The sequence below is a fragment of the Bos mutus genome, chromosome 17 (assembly GCF_027580195.1).
Source record: "Bos mutus isolate GX-2022 chromosome 17, NWIPB_WYAK_1.1, whole genome shotgun sequence".
NCBI classification, from domain to species: domain Eukaryota; kingdom Metazoa; phylum Chordata; class Mammalia; order Artiodactyla; family Bovidae; genus Bos; species Bos mutus.
The window spans coordinates 39,857,193-39,883,027 of record NC_091633.1 but is presented as its reverse complement, the minus strand read 5'-3'; the positions used below and the strand labels follow the sequence as shown (position 1 = coordinate 39,883,027).

At 38.3% G+C, this 25,835-nt stretch overlaps 2 long non-coding RNA genes across 2 annotated transcripts in view; both read left to right on the top strand.

Moving 5' to 3' along the window:
- LOC138991495 (uncharacterized) overlaps positions 1-25,805 on the top strand; it is a 74,549-nt gene extending 48,744 nt beyond the window's left edge. Inside the window, exon 4 of the long non-coding RNA XR_011467464.1 lies at positions 17,438-25,805. This is a non-coding gene — a long non-coding RNA (uncharacterized lncRNA). The remainder of the gene's footprint in view (positions 1-17,437) is intronic.
- The window catches only part of LOC138991494 (uncharacterized), a 237,689-nt gene that overhangs the window by 169,543 nt on the left and 42,311 nt on the right, over positions 1-25,835 (top strand). The window lies entirely within an intron of this gene.

Sequence of the window (25,835 nt, the reverse complement as noted above, 5' to 3'; positions counted from 1 at the left end):
AACTAACCAGCCAATAAAAATAAAACTAATAGAATACACCTGAAAAAAACTAAATATGTAATAAAGATAAGAATAGCATTTATTAAAATAGAAAATAAATAGGAAAAAGATAAGAAGTAGCTATATCTTTTAAAGTACTGTCAACCAGAATACAAGCAACATCAGATTCTTGATTATTTCTGTGGAGTTATATAGGAGAATTATATTAGGACATGACAGTAAGTAGGCTTTGACTACATCTGTACTTTTCTTTGATTGCCTAAAGAAAATGTGTTTATAAATATTTATTAAATAATTCCCTGTACTTTCCTGTATGATTTAAATAGGCATAACACAAATTATGTACATATATTTTTAAAGAAATACAATAGAATATATAGTTTTTACAGTGTTCCTATGTATTTCAAAAACACGTTTGTACTTTAGTTCTGTCTCATGGGAAATATTATAAGTTAAAAGTAGAAGAGAAAGTCTAAATAATATCTTTTCAGAGGAATAGAGTAAAGCCACAGAAAGAAGGGTATTCTAACATCATAATGATGGCTCAGATGGTAAAGAATCTGCCTGCAGTGCAGAAAACCAGGGTTCAATCCCTGGGTCGGGAAGATCCCCTGGAGAAGGAAATGGCAACCCACTCCAGTATTCTTCCCTGAGAATCCCATGGACAGAGGAGCCTGGCAAGCTACAGTCCATGGGTTTGCAAAGAGTCGGACACAACTGAACAATTTCACTTTCACTTTAACATCATAATAGACTTCAAATGTATTGTGTGTGTGTGTGTGTGTGTGTTTTTAGAGTATTTATAAAAATTAATTTTCATGCATTTCCAATCTGTTTTTAAAAAATTTTAGCAGTAATTACTGTTTTCATTGGTGAACTATGAGGTTGAACTGTAGAAAATAAGAAACGGAAGGTGCTAGAGATTGCCAAAGGAATGAATGGATTAATAAAAATAGCATATACCTCAAGACATCAAAAAAAATGTCACTTTAGAAGTATTTCTGTCTGAAACAGACAGACTTAAAGTTCCACTGAACATAATTCTCTTCAGATTTAGAACATACATCTCATTTGTTTCTCTTGGAATAACTCAATTTAACATTTTATCCACAAAAAAGATCTCATTTCATATTTCTTTTTCAGAAGCATACATTTTTGTTATTACAATGTTATCAAATAGCAAAATGCTAACTCTTCTAAGCAGTGACCCTGTGCTTTTTCTCTTTGAAATTTTAATAATTTTTCTATTTTCCTTAAATACAGAAGCCAGTGTTGGATGCCTCCGTCATAGCAGTAAGATAGCAGTACTGTGCCACAAAGCAACCCACACTTGTAATGATGACATCTTACTTTATGGGGACACGGCCACATTTCAATGAATAAATTCATGAAGTCTCACCGCTCTGTGACCCCATACCTACAGTCTTTTTTATCTAGTCCCATTTTAGCTCATTACTGTCATAACAAAAGCAGCCATTCTATTTCACTTCTGATCTTATCTGCCCTTTAAAGGTAAAGAAACACACAAACAACCAAGAAGATAGGCGCCTCGCTTTTTCTTTCTTTAAATGGCTAGTACACTCATTCTTTTTGTTTTCTTTTTTTAGCAAAATAGATTTACTCAAAATAAGTATACTTGCTTTTTCAGTAAGGCTTCCTTAGGTTATAAAACTAAACTGAAAATATAATTGCCCCTATCTTCAGCTAATTTATTTGAAGATGCCTTTCCAGTCTCATTAGCAGGCAGAAATTATCCCAATGATACCCTACAGACAGGAGGTAAATAGATGAGTGTGTGACCTGAGTGCCTGTAAGGTATTCACAAGGTCAGACCGATCATTAAAATACCACTGAATGGTCTCTTGATAGCAAGGAGTACAGCATACCATTCTTCATCTTCCTGCTCCAAGTCTAGCCCTAGAATCTTGCTAATTCACATTTATATACAGGTTCAAAGATATTATTAAATACTTAGGATCTGAAAAGCATGAAGTGTTTTGCAGTTAAATTAGTTGCCCCAAAGTTCTAATAGAAATCAGGTAAGTGTGGCAGATTTACTACAAAAATGATCACGTCTCCTCAAAAGCTCATAAAGGGGGAGTGATGAAATAAAAAAGGTGTAAACCCACAAGGACAAAGAGAAAATGAAATGACACAAGAGATTTTAATAAAGCTTTGAAATACAGATAGTGTGGGAGAATTGGTAAATTATTAATACTTAGCAAAATGGAAATAGTTACCTAAGCACCTTCAGAGTGGAAGTGGAAAAAGTAGCAGGAAAAAGTAGCAAGAAAAAGTTTTTTTTTTAATCAGACTATAATTGCTTTACAATATTGTGTTAGTTTCTGATGTACAGCAAAGTGAATCAGCTATACATGCATATATCCCCTCCCTCTTGGACCTCCCTCCCACCCCCTCCCCACCCTACCCCACCAAGTCATCCCAGAGCTCCAAGCTGAACTCTGTGCTAAAGTACAGCTTCCCACTAGCAATTTATTCTATACATGGTAGTGTATATATGTCAGTGCCAAGAGGGTGGGACAAATTGAGAGAAAATTTACTTTTGATTCAGAGGTCAGCCAGAAGATGGAGATGAAAGATGAGACTAGAAACATGGAGATTAAATTGGGATCTTTAGGCCCTTCTGACTCACTGTTAAAATACCTGTAGCAGGCACACATATCCCAGGGAAGGACAGAGGGAAAGCAACCAGTAGAGAAAGGCACATAAATTGGAATGAAATAAAAAAACAATCATGTTAGAAAATCTTAATGCAATAAAGACAAAGGTACTCAAAACAATTATTACTATCATTTTTATTTACATATAATACTATGTAAATACATTTTATTTACATATAATAATAAGAAAAGTAAGCACTCTACAAGCAAATCTGTGCTACATATAAAACCACATACATCTCTAATTATGAATACTATATATTCCATTGCAATGGATAGTCTAATGACATAGAGTGTCTTTCTTTTTAGCAATTTCACATGATAACTAATAATGACCTAAGAGTCTGTTAAGAAAACAATTTTATTATCCATCTCATGACAAGGAGATTTTTGGTTATGACTGATTTTTTCTTTAGAAAACTTTAAACTTGACTAAAGTGAAAAATAAGCTTTTAATTTGTCATATTTATTTGATAACACATGACAAATGTTTGAAAAATATGTAAGCATTTATTGTTATATCTTATTTCATCTCTAAATTTCCCTTATTGTTACATTCTATTTCAACTCTGAAATGCCCTTTGTTTCAGTAAGAAGAAGGTTCAGTAATAAGAAGAAGACTCTATTAATCATCTTCCTTGAAACAAGGCCACAACAGTTTGAAAAATATAATAGATCAGCCGTTAAAGACAACTGCTTTTCTTTTCTTTTTTTAGTTGCCATTTGTCAATAATAACTGTTCAATGATTAGAGGGAGAAAAGGAAACCTTGAGCAAAGGGTCATAAAGTATTAAAAGCATGTGCTTTGTATTTTGTTTACATTCACACTTCGATAGGTAATCAGGTTACACAATTGTACTATTCACCCTTTTATCCTATGCATCTTTTTTGCTTGTCATACAATAGTTCCTTGAACTACTGTTATAAAATCAATGGACTAGAAATGCTTTGACCTCGGTATTATAGACAAACTGAAAAAAAATTTATTTTTGATCTATGGTAGCAAAGTCATATGGCATAAAACAACTTGTAAACCCTTCCTGCATAGATCAGGTCTTCAAGACAGATCATCGTTTAAACCTTTTCCAACCAGTCTAGGGAAAGGAATACATTTACTTAGCTGCTGAATCAAAGAGCAAAGTAAGTTTTGACAGAACTCCATGAAGCATGGAGTTCATGGGTGGGGAGGGGGTGGCTGTAGAAACTGTGTGTTGTCAGTTTGATTCCCAATTTTCAGTTCTGTTCAGTTGCTCAGTCGTGTCCGACTCTTTACGACCCTAAGAATCACAGCACGCCAGGCCTTCTTGTTCATCACCAGCTCCTGGGGTTTACCCAAACTCATGTCCATTGAGTCGGTGATGCCATCCAGCCATCTCATCCTCTGTCGTTCCCTTCTCCTCCTGCCCTCAATCCCTCCCAGCATCACGGTCTTTTCCAATGAGTCAACTCTTTGCATGAGGTAGCCAAAGTATTGGAGTTTCAGCTTCAGCATCAGTCCTTCCAGTGAACACCCAGGACTGATCTCCTTTAGAATGGACTGGTTGGATGTCCTTGCAGTCCAAGGAACTGTCAAGAGTCTTCTCCAACACCACAGTTCAAAAGCATCAATTCTTCGGTGCTCAGCTTTCTTCACAGTCCAACTCTCACATCCATACATGACCACTGGGAAAACCATAGCCTTGAGTAGATGGACCTTTGTTGGCAAAGTAATGTCTCTGCTTTTTAATATGCTATCTAGGTTGGTCATAACGTTCCTTCCAAGGAGTTAAATAAAGATTAATCCATTTCTACCAACATACTACGCACTTTAAAATCATTTTTAAAATTCAGTCTCTGTTCTTTGTAATGTATATGATTACTAAATGATAGTCAAGGATGACATAATTAGGATCCACTATGTGCAGAATCAGAGAAGGCAATGGCACCCTACTCCAGTACTCTTGCCTGGAAAATCCCATGGAGGGAGGAGCCTGGTAGGCTGCAGTCCATGGGGTCGCTAAGAGTCAGACATGACTGAGCGACTTCACTTTCACTTTTCACTTTCATGCATTGGAGAGGGAGGTGGCAACCCACTCCAGTGTTCTTGCCTGGAGAGTCCCAGGGATGGGGGAGCTTGGTAGGCTACCGTCTATGGGGTCACACAGAGTCAGACACGACTGAAGTGACTTAGCATAGCATAGCATATGTGCAGAATCGAGGAAGGCAATGGCAGCCCACTCCAGTACTCCTGCCTGGAAAGTCCCATGGATGGAGGAGCCTGGAAGGCTGCAGTCCATGGGGTAGGCTAAAAAGTGCTTTTGCCTCATTTCTTATTTCCCCTGAAACCCAAAGGAGGAAAAGATAATGCCATCCACAGGAGTGGGACCTGATCTGCCAGCACTGCCTTGGTGTAGATTATAACTGCATCATCCAACACTAACCCTTAGGCAAGCAGATGCCTAACTCTTGCTGAGGTGTTTTGATGAATACTTTGTATTTGCACTATTCCATAAAAATCTAATGTAAACTGCATCACTGTATGAAGCTTTATAGATAAATATTTTTCATAATAATATATTTTCCTCTAATAACCAGAATGCTATCATAAAATATAAGTGTAGAAAGTTTTTTTCAGGGTTGACTTCTAGATATCACAATTCTGGCTGTATTTTAGCTCCATACGTGAATAACGACTTTCTCAAGAAAAGATCTTAATTTCTAGTTTCTGAAGTTATTGTGAGGTTGGAAAAATTCCTACAAATGCAGAATGATATGTTCATATTTGTATTTTACTTATATTTTAAAATGTACTTCCTATTTCACCATCATAGAAATACTAAAAATATAAATTTTACTTAGGTGACAATGGACAACTCTTAAAATATTAACTATCATGTTCAAATATCTTTATTAACTCTGGGAAAAAAAAGTTGCTTCAGATTAGCTAATGAGAAATTTTAATATCTTTCTATTATACCCATCTATTGATATGTACTTTTAAAGGATATATCTGTAAACTGCAAAAGGATATTCTTTTCCTTCAATTTCAAGAATAATACTACCAGTTTCCAAGTGCCTGCTATGGGCCAAGAAATGGTCTGCAAAATTTACATATTTTACTGTATAATTCATTTTTCAGGTGAAGCAACTGAGATTTGGAAAGGTCAAGTTACTTGTCCCAATTCAGTTAGAAAAAGGAGAGGCCAGGATTCAATTCTACATCAGATTCATCCCCCAAACTCTGCCTACTGAATACTTTTTACTACTCCTTTGTAATGGAGTTTCCCTAGTAAGATATGTAATCCTTCTAAAAATTGTCAAAATACTGAAAAATTTTCAAACTATTTTCGAATGCTTACTAAGCATATTATTGCAAAAATACAATGTGTGTGGATTGCCTAGGGAAGGGCACACCTAATACTATAGATATTTTCATCCTAAATATAATTTTTGTTTCTTCATAGCCTGGCATTTTTAAGAAAAATCTAGACTTCTCTAATTTCAGTAGTTGTTTTTTCATACATATCATACACAAAAATAACAGAATTTTAAAAAGTAGAATTCAATTACATAAAATAAGTAAGGAACAATTACTTTGATTTCATATCAGTTCAGTTCAGTTCAGTTCAGTCGCTCAGTCGTGTCCGACTCTTTGCAACCCCATGAATCGCAGCACGCCAGGCCTCCCTGTCCATCACCAACTCCCAGAGTTCACTGAGACTCACATCCATCGAGTCAGTGATGACATCCAGCCATGTCATCCTCTGGCGTCCCCTTCTCCTCCTGCCCCCAATCCCTCCCAGCATCAAAGTCTTTTCCAATGAGTCAACACTTCACATGAGGTGGCCAAAGTACTAGAGTTTCAGCTTTAGCATCAGTCCTACCAAAGAAATCCCAGGGCTGACCTTCTTTAGAATGGACTGCTTGGATCTCCTTGCAGTCCAAGGGACTCTCAAGAGTCTTCTCCAACACCACAGTTCAAAAGCATCAATTCTTCGGTGCTCAGCCTTCTTCACAGTCCAACTCTCACATCCATACATGACCACAGGAAAAACCATAGGCTTGACTAGACGGACCTTTGTTGGCAAAGTAATGTTTCTGCTTTGAATATGCTGTCTAGGTTGTTCATAACTTTCCTTCCAGGAGTAAGCGTCTTTTAATTTCATGGCTGCAGTCACCATCTGCAGTGATTTTGGAGCCCCAAAAAATAAAGTCTGACACTGTTTCCTCTGTTTCCCCATCTATTTGCCATGAAGTGATGGGACCCGATGCCATGATCTTCGTTTTCTGAATGTTGAGTTTTAAGCCAACTTTTTCACTCTCTACTTTCACTTTCATCAAGAGGCTTTTCAGTTCCTCTTCACTTTCTGCCATAAGGGTGGTGTCATCTTCATATCTGAGGTTATTGATATTTCTCCCGGCAATCTTGATTCCAGCTTATGTTTCTTCCAGTCCAGAGTTTCTCATGATGTATTCTGGCATATAAGTTAAATAAGCAGGGTGACAATACACAGCCTTGACGAACTTCTTTTCCTATTTGGAACCAGTCTGTTGTTCCATGTCCAGTTCTAACTGTTGCTTCCTGACTTGCATACAGATTTCTCAAGAGGCAGGTCAGGTGGCCTGGTATTCCCATCTCTTTCAGAATTTCCCACAGTTTCTTGTGATCCACACAGTCAAAGGCTTTGGCATAGTCAATAAAGCAGAAATAGATGTTTTTCTGGAACTCTCTTGCTTTTTCCATGATCCAGTGGATGTTGGCAATTTGATCTCTGGTTCCTCTGCCTTTTCTAAAACCAGCTTGAACATCAGGAAGTTCATGGTTGATGTATTGCTGAAGCATGGCTTGGAGCATTTTGAGCATTACTTTACTAGCATGTGAGATGAATGCAATTGTGCGGTAGTTTGAGCATTCTTTGGCATTGCCTTTCTTTGGGACTCGAATGAAAACTGACTTTTTCCAGTCCTGTGGCCATTGCTGTGTTTTCCAAATTTGCTGGCATATTGAGTGCAGCACTTTCACAGCATCATCTTTCAGGATTTGGAATAGCTCCACTGGAATTCCATCACCTCCACTAGCTTTGTTCGCAGTGATGCTTTCTAAGGCCCACTTGACTTCACATTCCAAGATGTCTGGCTCTAGGTCAGTGATCACACCATCATGATTATCTGGGTCATGAAGATCTTTTTTGGACAGTTCTTCTGTGGAATCAAGATTGCCGGGAGAAATATCAATAACCTCAGATATGCAGATGACACCACCCTTACGGCAGAAAGTGAAGAGGAACTAAAAAGCCTCTTGATGAAAGTGAAAGTAGAGAGTGAAAAAGTTGGCTTAAAGCTCAACATTCAGAAAACGAAGTTCATGGCATCCGGTCCCACCACTTCATGGGAAATAGATGGGAAAAAGTGGAAACAGTGTCAGACTTTATTTTTCTGGGCTCCAAAATCACTACAGATGGTGACTGCAGCCATTGAAATTAAAAGACGCTTACTCATTGGAAGGAAAGTTATGACCAACCTAGATAGCATATTCAAAAGCAGAGACATTGCTTTGCCAACAAAGGTCCGGCTAGTCAAGGCTGTGGTTTTTCCTGTGGTCATGTATGGATGTGAGAGTTGGACTGTGAAGAAAGCTGAGCACCGAAGAATTGATGCTTTTGAACTGTGGTGTTGGAGAAGACTCTTGAGAGTCCCTTGGACTGCAAGCAGATCCAACCCGTCCATTCTGAAGGAGATCAGCCCTGGGATTTCTTTGGAAGGAATGGTGCTGAAGCTGAAACTCCAGTACTTTGGCCACCTCATGTGAAAGGTTGACTCATTGGAAAAGACTGATGCTGGGAGGGATTGGGGGCAGGAGGAGAAGGGGACGACAGAGGATGAGATGGCTGGATGGCATCACTGACTGGATGGACGTGAGTCTGAGTGAACTCTGGGAGTTGGTGATGGACAGGGAGGCCTGTCATGCTGCAATTCATGGGGTCGCAAAGAGTCGGACACGACTGAGCGACTGATCTGATCTGATCTGATCTGTGTATTCTTGCCATCTCTTCTTAATATCTTCTGTTTCTGTTAGGTCCATACCATTTCTGTCCTGTATCGAGCCCGTCTTTGCATGAAATGTTCCCTTGGTATCTCTAATTTTCTTGAGGAAATCTCTAGTCTTTCCCATTCTGTTGTTTTCCTCTATTTCTTTGCATTGATCGCTGAGGAAGGCTTTATCTCTTCTTGCTATTCTTTGGAACTCTGCATTCAGATGCTTATATCTTTCCTTTTCTCCTTTGCTTTTCACTTCTCTTCTTTTCACAGCTATTTGTAAGGCCTCCCCAGACAGCCATTTTGCTTTTTTGCATTTCTTTTCTGTGGGAATGGTCTTGATCCCTGTCTCCTGTACAATGTCACAAACGTCATTCCATAGTTGATCAGGCACTCTATCTATCAGATCTAGGCCCTTAAATCTATTTCTCACTTCCACTGTATAATCATAAGGGATTTGATTTAGGTCATACATGAATGGTCTAGTGGTTTTCCCTACTTTCTTCAATTTAAGTCTGAATTTGGTAATAAGAAGTTCATGATCTGAGCCACAGTCAGCTCCCAGTCTTGTTTTTGTTGACTGTATAGAGCTTCTCCATCTTTGATTGCAAAAAATATAATCAATCTGATTTTTGTGTTGACCATCTGGTGATGTCCATGTGTAGAGTCTTCTCTTGGGTTGTTGGAAGAGGGTGTTTGCTATGGCCAGTGCATTTTCTTGGCAAAACTCTATTAGTCTTTGCCCTGCTTCATTCCATATTCCAAGGCCAAATTTGCCTGTTACTCCAGGTATTCCTTGACTTCCTACTTTTGCATTCCAGTCCCCTATAATGAAAAGGACATCTTTTTTGGGTGTTAGTTCTAAAAGGTCTTGAAGGTCCTCATAGAACTGTTCAGCTTCAGCTTCTTCAGTGTTACTGGTTGGAGCATAGACTTGGATTACTGTGATATTGAATGGTTTGCCTTGGAAACGAACAGAGATCATTCTGTCGTTTTTGAGATTGCATCCAAGTACTGCATTTCAGACTCTTTTGTTGACCATGATGGCTACTCCATCTCTTCTGAGGGATTCCTGCCTGCAGTAGTAGATATAATGGTCATCTGAGTTAAATTCACCCATTCCAGTCCATTTCACTTCACTGATTCCTAGAATGTCTATATTCACTCTTGCCATCTCTTGTTTGACCACTTCCAATTTGCCTTGATTCATGGACCTGACATTCCAGGTTCCTATGCAATATTGCTCTTTACAGCATCGGACCTTGCTTCTATCACCAGTCACATCCACAGCTGGGTATTGTTTTTGCTTTGGCTCCATCCCTTCATTCTTTCTGGAGTTATTTCTCCACTGATCTCCAGTAGCATATAGGGCCCCTACTGACCTGGGGAGTTCCTCTTTCAGTATCCTATCATTTTGCCTTTTCATACTGTTCATGGGGTTCTCAAGGCAAGAATACTGAAGTGGTTTGCCATTCCCTTCTCCAGTGGACCACATTCTGTCAGATCTCTCCACCATGACCCACCCGTCTTGGGTTGCCCCTCGGGCATGGCTTAGTTTTATTGAGTTAGACAAGGCTGTGGTCCTAGTGTGATTAGATTGACTAGTTTTCTGTGAGTATGGTTTCAGTGTGTCTGTCCTCTGATACCCTCTTGCAACACCTACCATCTTACTTGGGTTTCTCTTACCTTGGGCGTGGGGTATCTCTTCACAGCTGCTCCAGCAAAGCACAGCTGCTGCTCCTTACCTTGGATGAGGGGTATCTCCTCACCGCCACCCTTCCTGACCTTCAACGTGGGATAGCTCCTCTAGGCCCTCCTGATTTCATATTACAGATGAGGAAATAAAACTTGCAGTCAGAATTTATGAAGCACTTGCTCTAAATATTTAAAGTAATCATTGAACTAAAGAAAAATTGCTTCTTTTGGAAAAATTTTTTAAAATTATAATCATACAGTTCTTGGTATTTTTGTTTTATGGTATTTTCTTTGTTTTATGACAGTTTAATCTTCCAGTGTCTTATTTTCCCACATATGCTGTTAATATGTTGAAGAAGTCTTTAGTTTTTATCTTTTTTATGAAGTCTTCAAAGCTATTAACTATATCCACAAAATATAAGTACACAAAACATAAACATATACATATAGCAGCATAATAACTTCATGCATCAGAGCATATTATCACTATCCATGTAACTTCATTTTATTAGCAAATAAATGATATATATTTATAACTGAATATTGAAATTAGAGGCATAAATCAAAAAACTTGCCTGCATACCGTAACAAGTGACCCAGTGTCAACAACAAAAACATGTTCTCTCCAAAACATTATTAAAGTATCAATAATAGCAATAAATCTTTTATGAATAATTTGAAACAGACTCACACTGTTTCATTAACTCTTGGCCCTGCACTCTTTACACACACACATGAGGTATTTTCTAGCTACACGGAATCTCAACCAGTTTCTCTATCATCCTTAACTTGAATTTTTAAGAGGCAAGTTATCATCTTTAATCTAACCTACTGAGAGGGTTATTAAACCTGGAAAATCATTCTATTTAAAATACAGAAGGTGGACCTGAATAGATGTCCTTCATGTTGGTACAGAATGCAGTTAATTATATTGGACTTTAGATTCCATAGCAAATCTTTCAGAAATTAGTACAGAAGATTGTCTTCGTGGTTAAGTTCTAAAATGTGTCCCCAAGTCATTACAAAGAACTTGTACCTTTGTGTGTCTAAAAGTACTCATATTAGTATTTATATTGAGTGTTTTGTTTTAGAACTTAGTACACTAAGGTCTCTTCAGCTTGTAATTCTGTTAAAGAAATGTCAGGAGCTATTGTGTACCACTATTCTAAGCATATTGCTTGTGATTGTGACATTAGAAGCTACAAATAACACTCATCTCTCACTTTATGAGAGTGAACAAGACATAGCCTACATCGCTTGGTCCATGTGATCATAAATTGAAGAAATGGAACAGAATCTTAGGCATGTAGAAAAGTGAAAATGAAGTTGCTCAGTCGTGTTGGACTCTTGGCGACCGTGGGATTCTCCAGGCAAGAGTACTGAAGTGGGGTGCCATTTCCTTCTCCAGGAGATCTTCCCAACCCAGGGATCGAACCCCGGTCTCCCGCATTGCAGGCAGACGCTTTACCATCTGAGCCACCAGGGAAGACGTTCTATTAAATGTCCATACAAAACTATATCTACTTAATGTTTGGTGCATCTTTTTGAACAATAAGCAATTTCATGGTTGATTATTTTCTTCATCTTAATTTCACATTTAGAAATAGATAGGACTTTTAAAATACCTGTATCCTACTATGCATATTATATTATTCTACTATACATTACTATACATACTACTTTTGTGTACAACCTCAGTGAATAGAATCTGCATGTTTATTGGAGTATTTAGATTTTTAATCAGTACCACCTAATGTAATGCTTAAAATTCTCCAAGCCAGGCTTCAGCAATACATGAACCATGAACTTCCAGATATTCAAGCTAGTTTTAGAAAAGGCAGAGGAATAAGAGATCAAATTGCCAACATCTGCTGTATCATTGCAAAAGCAAGAGAGTTCCAGAAAAAACATCTATTTCTGTTTTATTGACTATGCCAAAGCCTTTAACTGTGTGGATCACAATAAACTGTGGAAAATTCTGAAAGAGATGGGAATAGCAGACCACCTGACCTGCCTCTTGAGAAACCTATATGCAGGCCAGGAAGCAACAGTTAGAACTAGACATGAAACAATAGACTAGTTCCAAATAGGAAAAGGAGTACGTCAAGGCTGTATGTTGTCACCCTGCTTATTTAACTTATATGCAGAGTACATCATGAGAAATGCTGGGCTGGAGGAGGCACAAGCTGGAATCAAGAATGCTGGGAGAAATATTAATAACCTCAGATATTCAGATGACACCACCCTTATGGCAGAAAATGAAGAAGAACTAAAGAGCCTCTTGATGAAGATGAAAGAGGAGAGTGAAAAAGTTGACTTAAAGCTCAACATTCAGAAAACTAAGATCATGGCATCGGGTCCCATCACTTCATGGCAAATAGATGGGGAAACAGTGGAAACAGTGGCTGACTTTATTTTTCTGGGCTCCAAAATCACTGCAGATGGTGATTGCAGCCAGGAAATTAAAAGACACTTACTCCTTGGGAGGAATGTTATGACCAACCTAGACAACATATTAAAAAGCAGAGACATTACTTTACCAGAAAGGTCCATCTAGTCAAGGCTATGGTTTTTCCAGTGATCATGTATGGATGTGAGATTTGGACTGTGAAGAAGGCTGAGCGCTGAAGAATTGATGCTTTTTAACTATGGTGTTGGAGAAAACTCTTGAGAGTCCCTTGGACCGCAAGGAAATCCAACCTGTCCATCCTAAAGGAGATCAGTCCTGGGTGTTCATTGGAAGGACTGATGTTGAAGCTGAAACTCCAGTACTTTGCCACCTGATGCGAAGAGCTGACTCATTTTAAAAGACCCTGATGCTTTTGAACTGTGGTGTTGGAGAAGACTCTTGAGAGTCCCTTGGACTGCAAGGAGATCCAACCAGTCCATTCTGAAGGAGATCAGCCTGGGATTTCTTTGGAAGGAATGATGCTAAAGCTGAAACTCCAATACTTTGGCCACCTCATGCGAAGAGTTGACTCATTGGAAAAACTCTGATGCTGGGAAGGATTGGGGGCAGGAGGAGAAGGGGATGACAGAGGATGATATGGCTGGATGGCATCACTGACTCAATGGACATGAGTCTGAGTGAACTCTGGGAGTTGGTAATGGACAGGGAGGCCTGGCATGCTGCGATGCATGGGGTCCCAAAGAGTTGGACATGACTGAGTGACTGATCTCATCTGATCTGACGCTGGGAAAGATTGAGGGCAGTAGGAGAAGGGGATGACAGAGGATGACATGGTTGGATGGCATCACTGACTCAATGGACATGGATTTGGGTGGACTCCGGGAGTTGGTGATGGACAGGGAAGCCTGGCACGCTGCAGTTCATGGGATCGCAAAGAGTCGGACATGACTGAGTGACTGAACTCAACTGAACCTAATGTACATGTATCTATCTATGACAGATCCTCATACGTTGAATTGCTAGATCAAAAAATAGGACCCAAGTTTACTAAACTCTTTTCCAAGGTTATACCAAGTCATGCTGCCAAATGTACTTGTGAGTTCTTTTGATCTACATACTTGACAACACTCTGTGCCAGTCTGGTACAGGTATATAGACATCTCATGGTGTCCTCTTATTTCTACTGAAGGTACATGATGTTGTATATCTTTTGTGGTTACATATTTCCTCCTTTGTGAAGTGCTTATTCAAACCTTTTGATTTTTCTATAGTTGGTCTTTTTTTCCCCCCTTTTTTTTTTAAATTGAAGGATAAATGCTTTACAGAAGAATACTTGCTTTACAGAATTTTCTGTCAAACCTCAACATGAATCAGCCATAAGTATACATATGTCCCCTCCTTTTTGAACCTCTCTCCCACCTCCCTCTTCATCCCAACCCTCTCGGTTGTTACAGAGCCCCTGTTTAAGTTTCCTGAGCCATATAGCAAATTCCTGTTGGCTATCTATTTTACATATGGTAGCGTAAGTTTACGTGTTACTTTTTCCATACATCTCACTCTCTTCTCCCCTCTCCCCATGTCCATAAGTCTATTCTTTATGTCTGTTTCTCCACTGCTTCCCTGTAAATAAATTCTTCAGTACCATTTTTTAGATTCTGTACATGTGTGTTAGAACACGATATTTATCTTTCTCTTTCTGGCTCACTTCACTGTGTATAATAGGTTCTAGGTTCATCCACCTCATCAGAACTGACTCAAATGTGTTCCTTTTTATGGCTGAGTAATATTCAATTGTGTATATGTACCACAACTTCTTTATCCATTCATCTGTTGATGGACATCTAGGTTGCTTCCATGTTCTAGCTATTGTAAATAGTTCTGCAATGAACAACAGGATACATGTATCTTTTTCAATTTTGGTTTCCTTAGGATATTTGCCTAGAAGTGGGATTGCTGGGTCATATGGTGGTTTTATTCCTATTTTTTAAAGGAATCTCCATACCCTCTTCCATAGTGGCTCTATCAATTTACATTCCCACCAACAGTGCAAGAGCATTCCCTTTGCTCCGTACCCTCTGCAGCATTTATTGTTTGTAGACTTTTTGAGGATAGCCATTCTGACCAGTGTGAGGTGATATCTCATTGTGGTTTTGATTTGTATTTCTCTAATAATGTAATGTTGAGCGTCTTTTCATGTGTTTGTTAACCATCTGTATATCTTCTTTGGAGAAATGTCTTTTTAGGTCTTTTACCCTTTTGATGGGTCTTTTAGGTCTTTTACACTTTTTGATTGGTTTCTTTGTTTTTCTAGCATTGAGTCATATGAGCTGCTTGTATATTTTGGAAATTAATCCTTTGTCAGTTGTTTCATTTGCTCTTATTTTCTCCCATTCTGAGGGTGGTATTTTCACCTTGCTTATAGTTTCCTTTGCTGTGCAAAAGCTTTTTTTTTTTTTTTTTTAATTTCTAGATGGCCTCTTTTATGGTTTTTTTTAAATTTAATTTTATTTTTAAACTTTACATAATTGTATTAGTTTTGCCAAATATCAAAATGAATCCACCACAGGTATACATGTGCTCCCCATCCTGAACCCTCCTCCCTCCTCCCTCCCCATACCATCCCTCTGGGTCATCCCAGTGCACTAGCCCCAAGCATCCAGTGTCGTGCATCGAACCTGGACTGGCATCTCGTTTCATACATGATATTTTACATGTTTCAATGCCATTCTCCCAAATCTTCCCACCTTCTCCCAAGTTTAATGTCCAACTTGTTTACTTTTGTTTTTATTTCCATTACTCTAGGAGGAGGATCATAGAGGATCTTGATTTGATTTATGTCATCAAGTGTTCTGCCTATGTTTTCCTCTAAGTTTTACAGTTTCTGGTCTTACATTTAGGTCTTTAATCCACTTTGACTTTATCTTTGTGTATGGTATTAGAAAGTGTTCTAATTTAATTCTTTTACATGTAGCTGTCCAGTTTTCTCAGCACCATTTAATGAAAAGGCTGTCTTTGATCCATTGTATATTCATACTTCCTTTGTCAAAAATAAGGTAGCCATAGGTGCACGGGTTTATTTCTGGGCTTTATGTCTTGTTCCATTGGTCTATATTTCTGTTTTTGTGCCAGTACCATACTGTTTTGATAACTGTAGCTTTGTAGTATAATCTGAGGTCAGGAAGGTTGATTTCTCCAGTTCCATTCTTCTTTCTTAAGACTGCTTTCGCTATTCATGGTCTTTTGTGTCTCCAAATGAACTGTGAAATTTTTTGTTCTAGTTCTGTGAAAAAATGCCATGGTAATTTAATAGGGATCACATTGAATCTGTAGATTACATTTGGTAGTATAGTCATTTTCACAATAATGATTCTTCCTACCCACGAACATGGAATATCTCTCCATCTTTTTATGTCATCTTTGATTTCTTTCACTAATGTCTTATAATTTTCTGTGTACAGTTCTTTTGTCTCCTTAGGTAAGTTTATTCCCAGATATTTAATTCTTTTTGTTGCAATGGTGAATGAGACTGCTTCCTTAATTTCTCTTTCTGATATTTCATTGTTGGTATATAGAAATGCAAGTGATTTCTGTGTATTGATTTTGTATCCTGCAACTTTGATAAATTCACTGATAGGCTCTAGTAATTTCTGGTCCTATCTTTAGGGTTTTTCTATGTACAGTATCATGTCATCTGCAAACAGTGAGAGATTTACTTCTTCTTTTCCAAACTGGATTCCTTTTATTTATTTTTCTTGGCTGTAGCTAGGACTTCCAGAACTATGTTGAATAATAGTGACAAAAGTGGATATCCTTGTCTTCTTCCTGATCTTAGGGGGGATGCTTTTAGTTTCACCACTGAGAATAATGTTTGCTGTAGGCTTATCATAAATGGCCTTTACTATGTTGAGTTACTCCAAGGCCAAATTTTCCCATTACTCTGGTATTTCTTGACTTCCTACTTTTGCATTAGAGTCTCCTATAATGAAAAGGACATCTTTTGGGGGTATGAATTCTAGAAGGTCTTGTAGGTCTTCACAGAACCGTTAAATTTCAGCTTCTTCAGCATTAGTGGTTGGGGCATAGACTTGGATTACTGTGATATTGAATGGGTTGCCTTGGAAACAAACAGAGATCATTCTGTCGTTTTTGAGATTGGATCGAAGTACTGCATTTCAGACTCTTCTGTTGACGATGATGGCTACTCCATTTCTTCTAAGGGATTCCTGCCTACAGTAGTAGATATAATGGCCATCTGAGTTAAATTAGCCCATTCCAGTCCATTTTAGTTTGCTAATTCCTAAAATGTTGATGTCCATTCTTGCCATCTCCTGTTTGACCACTTCCAATTTGCCTTGATTCATGGACCTAACATCCCAGGTTCCTATGTAATATTGCTCTTTACAGCATCAGACTTTACTTACAACACCAATCACATCCAAAACTGGGTGTTGTTTTTGCTTTGGCTCCGTCTCTTTATTCTTTCTGGAGTTAGTTCTCCACTGATCTCCAGTAGCATATTGGGCACCTACTGACCTGGGGAGTTCATCTTTCAGTGTCCTATCTTTTTACCTCTTCATGTGGTTCATGGGGTTCTTAAGGCAAGAATACTGAAGTGGTTTCCCATTCCCTTCTGCAGGGGACCACGTTTGGTCAGAATTCAAATCCTAAAAGATGATGCTGTGAAAGTGCTGCACTCAATATGTCAGAAAATTTGGAAAACTAAACAGTGGACACAGGACTGGAAAAGGTCAGTTTTTAGTCCAGTCCCAAAAAAAAGGCAATGCCAAGGAATGATCAAACTACTGCACAATAGCACTCATCTCACACACTAGCAAAGTAATGCTCAAAATTCTTCCAGCCAGGCATTAACAGTACATGAACTGTGAACTTTCAAATGTTCCAGCTGGATTTAGAAAAGGCAGAGGAACAGGAAATCAAATTGCCAACATCCATTGGATCATCGAGAAAGCAAGAGAGCTCAAAAAAACACCTACTTCTGCTTTATTGACAATGCCAAAACCTTTGACTGTGTGGATCACAATAAGCTGTGGAAAATTCTGAAAGAGATGGGAATACCAGACCACCTGACCTGCATCATGAGAAATCTATATGCAGGTCAAGAAGCAACAGTTAGAACTGGACATAGAACAACAGTCTGGTTCCAAATTGGGAAAGGAATACATCAAGGCTGTATATTGTCACCCTGCTTATTTAACTTATATGCAGAGTACATCATGAGAAATGCTGGACTGGATGAAGCACAAGCTGGAATCAAAATTCCCAGGAGAAATATCAATGACCTAAGATATGCAGATGACACCACCCTTATGGCAGAAAGCGAAGAAGAACTAAATAGCTTCTTGATGAACGTGAAAGAGGAGAGTGAAAAAGTTGGCTTAAAGCTCAACATTCAGAAAACTAAGATCATGGCATCCGGTCCCATCACTTCATGGGAAATAGATGGGGAAACAATGGAAAGAGTGAGAAACTTTATTTTCTTGGGCTGTAAAATCATTGCAGATGGTGACTGCAATCATGAAATTAAAAGATGCTTGCTCCTTAGAAGAATAGTTATGACCTACCTAGACAGAATATTAAAAAGCAGAGACATTACTTTGCCAACAATGGTCCATTTAGTCAAGGCTATGGTTTTCCCAGTAGTCATGTATGGATGTGAGAGTTGGACTATAAAGAAAGCTGAGCACTGAAGAATTGATGCTTTTGAACTGCAGTGTTCAAAAGGGTAGAAGACTCTTGAGAGTCCCTTGGACAGTGAGAAGATCCAACCAGTCCATCCTAAAGGAAGTCAGTCCTGAATATTCATTGAAAGGAGTGATGCTGAAGCTGAAACTTCAATACTTTGGCCATCTGATGTGAAGAACTGACTCACTGGAAAAGACCTGATGCTGGGAAAGATTGAAGGTATGAGGAGAAGTGGATGACAGAGAATGAGATGGTTAGATGGCATCACTGTCTCAATGGATATGAGTTTGAGTAAACCTAGTGAGCTGGTGATGGACAGGGAAGCCTGGCCTGCTGCAGTCCATGGGGTCACTAAGAGTCAGACACGACTGAGTGATTGAACTGAACTGAAATGAACTGATGTTGGGGTTGGTTCCTTCTATGCTCATTTTTGAAGAGTTTTAATCATAAATAGTTGCTGAATTTTGTCAAAGGCTTTTTCTGCATCTGTTATGATTATCATATAGTTTTTATCTTTCAAATTGTTATTATGGGGTATCACATTGATTGATATGAATATATTGAAGAAACCTTGCATTCCTGGAATAAACCCAACTTGATCATGATGTATGAGCTTTTTGATGTGGTACTGAATTCTGTTTGCTAAAATTTTTTTGAGGATTTTTGCATCTACATTCATCATTGATATTGGCCTGTAAAATATCATTGATATTTTCTTTTTTGTGTGTGTTTGTCTTTGTCTGATTTTGGTATCAGGGTGATGGTGGCCTTGTGGAATGAGTTTGGAAGTGTTCCTTCCTCTGCAATTTTTTGAAAGAGTTTTAGAAGAATGGGCATTAGCTCTTTAAATGTTTGGTAGAATTCTCCTGTGAAGCCATCTGGTCCTGGGCTTTTGTTTTGGGGGAGATTTTTGATCACAGCTTCAATTTCCGTGTTTGTGATTGGGTTGTTATAATTTCTATTTCTTCCTGGTTCAGTCTTGGAAGAATGAACTTTTCTAAGAATCTGTCCATTTCTTCCAGGATATCCATTTTATTGCCGTATAGTTTTTCATAATATTCTCTTATAATCCTTTGTATTTCTGCGTTGTCTATTGTAACCTCTCCTTTTTCATATCTAATTTTGATTCTCCTCTCTTTTTTTCCTGATGAGTCTGACCATAGTTTTGTCAATTTTGTTTACCTTCTCAAAGAAACAGCTTTTAGTTTTATTAATCTTTACTATTGTTTCTTTCATTTATTTTTCCTTTATTTCTGCTTGGATCTTTATGATTTCTTTCCTTCTACTAATTTTGTTTTTTTTTTTTTAAGTCTTTTTCCAGTTGTTTTATAAGTAAAGTTAGGTTGTCTATTCAATGTTTTTCTTATTTCCTGAGGTAGGATTATATTGCTAGAAACTTCCCTCTTAGGATTGCTTTTGCTGCATTCCATAAGTTTTGAGTTGTTGTGTTTTAATTGTCATTTCTTTCTAGAAATTTTTTTATTTCCCTTTTGATTTCTTCAGTAACCTGTTGGTTATTTAGAAACAGGTTGTTTAATCTCCATGTGTTTGTTTTTCTTACAGGTTTTTTCTTGTAATTGATATCTAGTCTCATAGTGTGGTTGGAGAAGATGCTTGATATGATTTCAATTTTCTTAAATTTACTGTTTGATTTGTGACCCAAGATGTTGTGAGGTTTAATTTGTGACCTGGAGAATATTCCATGTGTACTTGAGAAGAAGGTGTATTCTTCTGCATTTGGATGGAATGTCCTGAAGATATTAATGAGGTCCATCTAATGTAATGTATCATTTAAGACTTGTGTTTCCTTATTAATTTTCTGTTTTGATGATCTGTCCATTGGTGTAAGTGGGGTGTTAAAGTCTCCTAGTATTACTGTGTTACTGTCAATTTCTTCTTTTATGTCTGTTAGTGTTTGTCTTATGTATTGATTCGCTCCTATGTTGGGTGCATGCTGCTGCTGCTGCTAAGTCGCTTCAGTCGTGTCTGACTCTGTGCAACCCCATAGATGGCAGCCCACCAGGCTCCCCCGTCCCTGGGATTCTCCAGGCAAGAACACTGAAGTGGGTTGCCATTTCCTTCTCCAAATATCTATGTAAATATCTATGTTGGGTGCATAGATATTTACAATTTTGTTGTCTTCCTCTTGGATTGATCCCTTGATCACTATGTAGTGTCCTTCTTTATCTCTTCTGATATTCTTTAAGTTCTATCTTGTCTGATATGAGTTTTGCTACTCCAGCTTTCTTTGGCTTCTCATTTGCATGGAATATATTTTTCCATCCTCTCACTTTCAGTCTATATGTGTCTTGAGGTCTGAAGTGGGTTTCTTGTAGACAGTATATATATGGGTCTTGTTTTTGTATTCATTCAGCTCATCTGTGTCTTTTGGGTGGAGCATTTAATCCATTTACATTTAAAGTAATTATCAATATATATGTTCCTTTTGCCATTTTCTTAATTGTTTGGAGTCGATTTTGTAGATCTTTTTCTTCTCTTATATTTATTGACTATATAAGTCTGTTTAACATTTGTTGTAAAGCTGGTTTGGTGGTACTGAATTCTCTTGACTTCTGCTTGCCTGAAAAGCTTTTTATTTCTCCATCAATTTTGAATGAGATCCTTGCCAGGTACAGTAATCCTGGTTGTAGATTTTTTCCTTTCAGTACTTTAAATACGTCCTGTCATCCCCTTCTGGCCTGCAGAGTTTCTGCTGAAAGATCAGCTGTTAAGCAGAAGGGGTTTCCCTTGTATGTTACTTGTTGCTTCTCCATTGCTGCTTTTAATATTCTTTCTTTGTGTTTAGTCTTTATTATTTGGTTAGTATGTGTCTTGGCATGTTTCTCCTTGGGTTTATCCTGTATGGGACCCTCTGTGCTTCTTGGACTTGATTGACTATTTCCTCTTCCATGTTGGGGAAATGTTCTACTATAATTTCTTCAAGAATTTTCTCATACCCTTTATTTTTCTCTTCTTCTTCTGGGACCCCTATAATTCAAATGTTGGTACATTTGATATTGTCCCAAAGATTTCTGAGACTATCCTCAGTTCTTTTCATTCTTTTTACTTTATTCTGCTCTTCAGAAGTTATTCCCACCATTTTCTCTTCCAGCTCACTGATTCATTCTTCTGCTTTAGATATTCTGCTATTGATTCCTTCTAGAGTATTTTTAATTTCAGTAATTGTTTGTCTCTGCATGTTTATTTTTTCATTCTTCTTGGTCTTTGTTAATTGATTCTTATATTTTCTCCATTTTGTTTTCAAGGTTTTTGAGCATCTTTACTATCATTTTTCTGAATTCTTTTTCAGGTAGTGTACCTATTTCGTTTTCATTTATTTGGACTTCTGTGTTTCTAGTTTGCTCCTTGATTTATGTAGTATTTCTTTGTCTTTTCATTATTTTTTTTTTAACTTATTGTGTTTGAGGTCTCCTTTTCCCAGGCTTCAAGGTTGAGTTATTTCTTTGTTTTGGTTTCTGCCCTCCTGAGGTTGGTCCAGTGATTTGTGTAAGCTTCTTATAGGGTGAGATATGTGCTGAGTTTTTGTTTGTTTGTTTTTCCTCTGATGGGCAAGGCTGAGTGAGGTGGTAATCCTGCCTGCTGATGACTGGGTTTGTATTTTTGTTTTGTTTGTTGTTTAGATGTGACATCCTGCACAGGTGGTTGGCTGATGCCGGCTCTTATATTCTGGTGGTTTCCTTTGTGTGAGTTCTCACTATTTGATGCCCGCTAGGGTTAGTTCTCTGGTAGTCTAGGGTCTTGGAGTCAGTGCTCCCACTTCAAATGCTCAGGGCTTGATCTTCAGTTTTGCATGAAGGAAAGTTATGACCAACCTAGATAGCATATTCAAAAGCAGAGACATTACTTTGCCAACAAAGGTCTGTCTAATCAAGGCTATGGTTTTTCCTGTGGTCATGTATGGATGTGAGAGTTAGACTGTGAAGAAGGCTGAGTGCCGAAGAATTGATGCTTTTGAACTGTGGTGTTGGAGAAGACTCTTGAGAGTCCCTTGGACTGCAAGGAGATCCAACCAGTCCATTCTGAAGGAGGTCAGCCCTGGGATTTCTTTGGAGGGAACGATGCTGAGGCTGAAACTCCAGTACTTTGGCCACCTTATGTGAAGAGCTGACTCATTGGAAAAGACTCTGATGCTGGGAGGGATTGGGGGCAGGAGGAGAAGGGGACACCAGAGGATGAGATGGCTGGATGGCATCACTGACTCGATGAACTTGAGTCTGAGTGAACTCTGGGAGTTGGTGATGGACAGGGAGGCCTGGCGTGCTGCGATTCATGGGGTCGCAGAGAGTCGGACACGACTGAACGACTGAACTGAACTGAACTGAACTGATGTATCCTTTTCCACTGGTCAGTTACTCCTGTTGACTCTCGTTGGTGTTCTGCACTCACTTCTGTGTCTGAAGGTGTATTCTGATGTATCTGTGGACAGAGTTGTACTCCACATCCACCTACTCCTCCACCATCTTGTTCTCTCCTAATATAAGCAGAGCAGAGATTTGTAAGCAGAAACCTTATCAGGAACAAAAACCTGAACTATATTCACAAATTGCTGGAGGCTCAGCGTGGACAACTCTGAGAGTTCAGAACTTCAGGGAGACCCAGTCATAGGTAGGCAACCGTAATACTAAGATTCACCTCCAAAAGGCCACCTATGTCCCCACAGTTATAAAACTGTTTTTCCCCATATTTTCTTACTTGTGTCTGTTGATCAAAGGGAATTTGCATTTTTTATAGTAAAATTACCTCTTTATCTCTGTTTAAGACCTTTTTATGTCTTAAGAAAAATTTCCTACTATGAAATCATGAAGACATTCTCCCACATAGTTTTCTAAAGGAGAACTTGGAATTGCACAATTTGAGCCAGTAATTAGGGTGATCATCTTTTTTTCCCTTGTACATCTCTATTTAATGCTTATTGTCCAGGGTACTTAATCATGCATTTTTCTTTCTTAATAATATCCCAATTTGGATAATAAAATATATGGTTGCCTTACCCATAATCCACAGGTAGATAAGTTTTTGTGTGCTGTGAGGGAAGGGTCTATATTAATAAAATTTTCTGAGTAATACACAACCTTATAATTTCAGTTGCTTCACATATCAACTTTTGTTTTTCATTTATAGGTCAGCATTTTCATCCTTTCTATATGTGGTTTAGGAGTGGCCTAGCTAGGCTTGATTCCAGGCTGAAGATTTGGTTTGTCTATTTCATGTGACCCTCATCCTACCACCCAGGTAGAGAGAGCCCACATTCTGTTGGTTAAAGTAACCTATGTGGCCAAGACAAAAATCATTCAGGCAAAGATATAAATTACCTCCACATGGAAGCCATGACCTGATTAGAGAGTAAAAGAATTGTGAATAGGTATAGGCTATGGTTTTTCCTGTGGTCATGTATGGAAGTGAGAGTTGGACTGTGAAGGCTGAGCGCCGAAGAATTGATGCTTTTGAACTGTGGTGTTGGAGAAGACTCTTGAGAGTCCCTTGGACTGCAAGGAGATCCAACCAGTCCATTCTGAAGGAGATCAGCCCTGGAATTTCTTTGGAAGAAATGATGCTAAAGCTGAAACTCCAGTACTTTGGCTACCTCATGTGAAGAGTTGACTCATTGGAAAAGACTCTGATGCTGGGAGGGATTGGGGGCAGGAGGAGAAGGGGACGACAGAGGATGAGATGGCTGGATGGCATCACTGACTCGATGGACGTGAGTCTGAGTGAACTCCGAGAGTTGGTGATGGACAGGGAGGCCTGGCATGCTGCAATTAATGGGGTCACAAAGATTTGGACATGACTGAGTGACTGATCTGATCTGATCTGTTGAAATACAATGGTCTTTGAAAGGGTCCAGTTTAATTTTTTCCCATATGGATACCCAATGTACCTAGTGTCATTTATTTACAACACAATTCATTTTTTTCACCTTTCTACTGTGATAACTTAGTCATTATAAAGTATCTGTGCATATCTGAGTTTATTTGGGAAAAAACTGTTTTTTATTGTCAGTTACTTGGCTGAAATACCCAGCTATATTGAAATACAATATGAATGTGATAAAATTTATAAATTAATAGTATACAGTTTGATGAGATTGGACAATTGCATTAACCATGTTCTTATGACCAAAATCAAGATACATGCCATTTATATCACCACAAAATATTTCTTCAAGCTCTTTGAAGTTATTGTCATTCCCTGAATCTCAATCTCAGATGTCTGTTCATTTGCTTCAAGTTATTAGAATTCTAACCTTTTAGAGGCGTGCTGCAGTCCATGGGGTCTCAAAGAGTTGGACACAACTGAGTGACTAAACTGAACTAAATTGAGAGTTTCATATAAATGGTATCTTACAGAACATTGTATTTTATGTTATACTTCCTTCACATAGGGCTCTCCTTGTGGCTCAGCTGGTAAAGAATCTGCCTGCAATGCAGGAGACCTCGGTTTGATCCCTGGGTTGGGAAGATCCCCTGGAGAAGGGAAAGGCTACCCACTCCAGTGTTTTGGCCTAGAGAATTCCATGGACTGTTTAGTTCATGGGGTCACAAAGGGTCAGACACGACTGAGCGATTTTCACTTCACTTCAGTTCGCTCCTTCACATAGCTTAATGTTTTTCAGATTTCTCCAAGTAATCTGATATTAATACTTGGATATTAATACTTCATTCTTTTCATTGCTTATATATAAGGATATAGCATGATATGTTCAGTTATTTACCAGTTAATTGACATGGGTTTTGTATCAGTTTGCTGGGGCTGCCTTGACAAAATGTCACAAACTGGGTGGCTTAAGCAACAGAAATTTGTTGTCTTACTGTTCTTGATGCTGGAAGTCTAAAATCAAGGTGTTGGCAAATTGTCCTCCTCTAAAGCTGTGAAAGCAAATCTGTTCTATGTCTGGTTTGCTGGCAATCTTTGTCATTCCTTGGCTTGTAAACACATCCCCCCAATCTCTGTCTTCATGCTTGCATAACATTCTCCATGCAGGTATGTTTGTGTTGTGTCCAAAATTCCTTTATTTTTTTTAATAAGGACACCAGTCATATTGATTAGAGGACCCACCCTTCTTCAGCACGACTTAATCTTAAATAATTATGACTCTATTTCCAAGTAAGGTCATATTCTTAGTTACTTGGGGTTGGGATTACACCATATTTATTTAGAGGGAATACAATTCAACCTACAGTCTACAAGATTGATTTCAAATTTTAGCTATTATATTGTTTTTGTGAACATTTGTAAAAAAGCCTTATGTGGCTATCTGCTTTCATTTCTATTGGGATACACCAAGGCATGATTATGAAAGTTTTAAAATA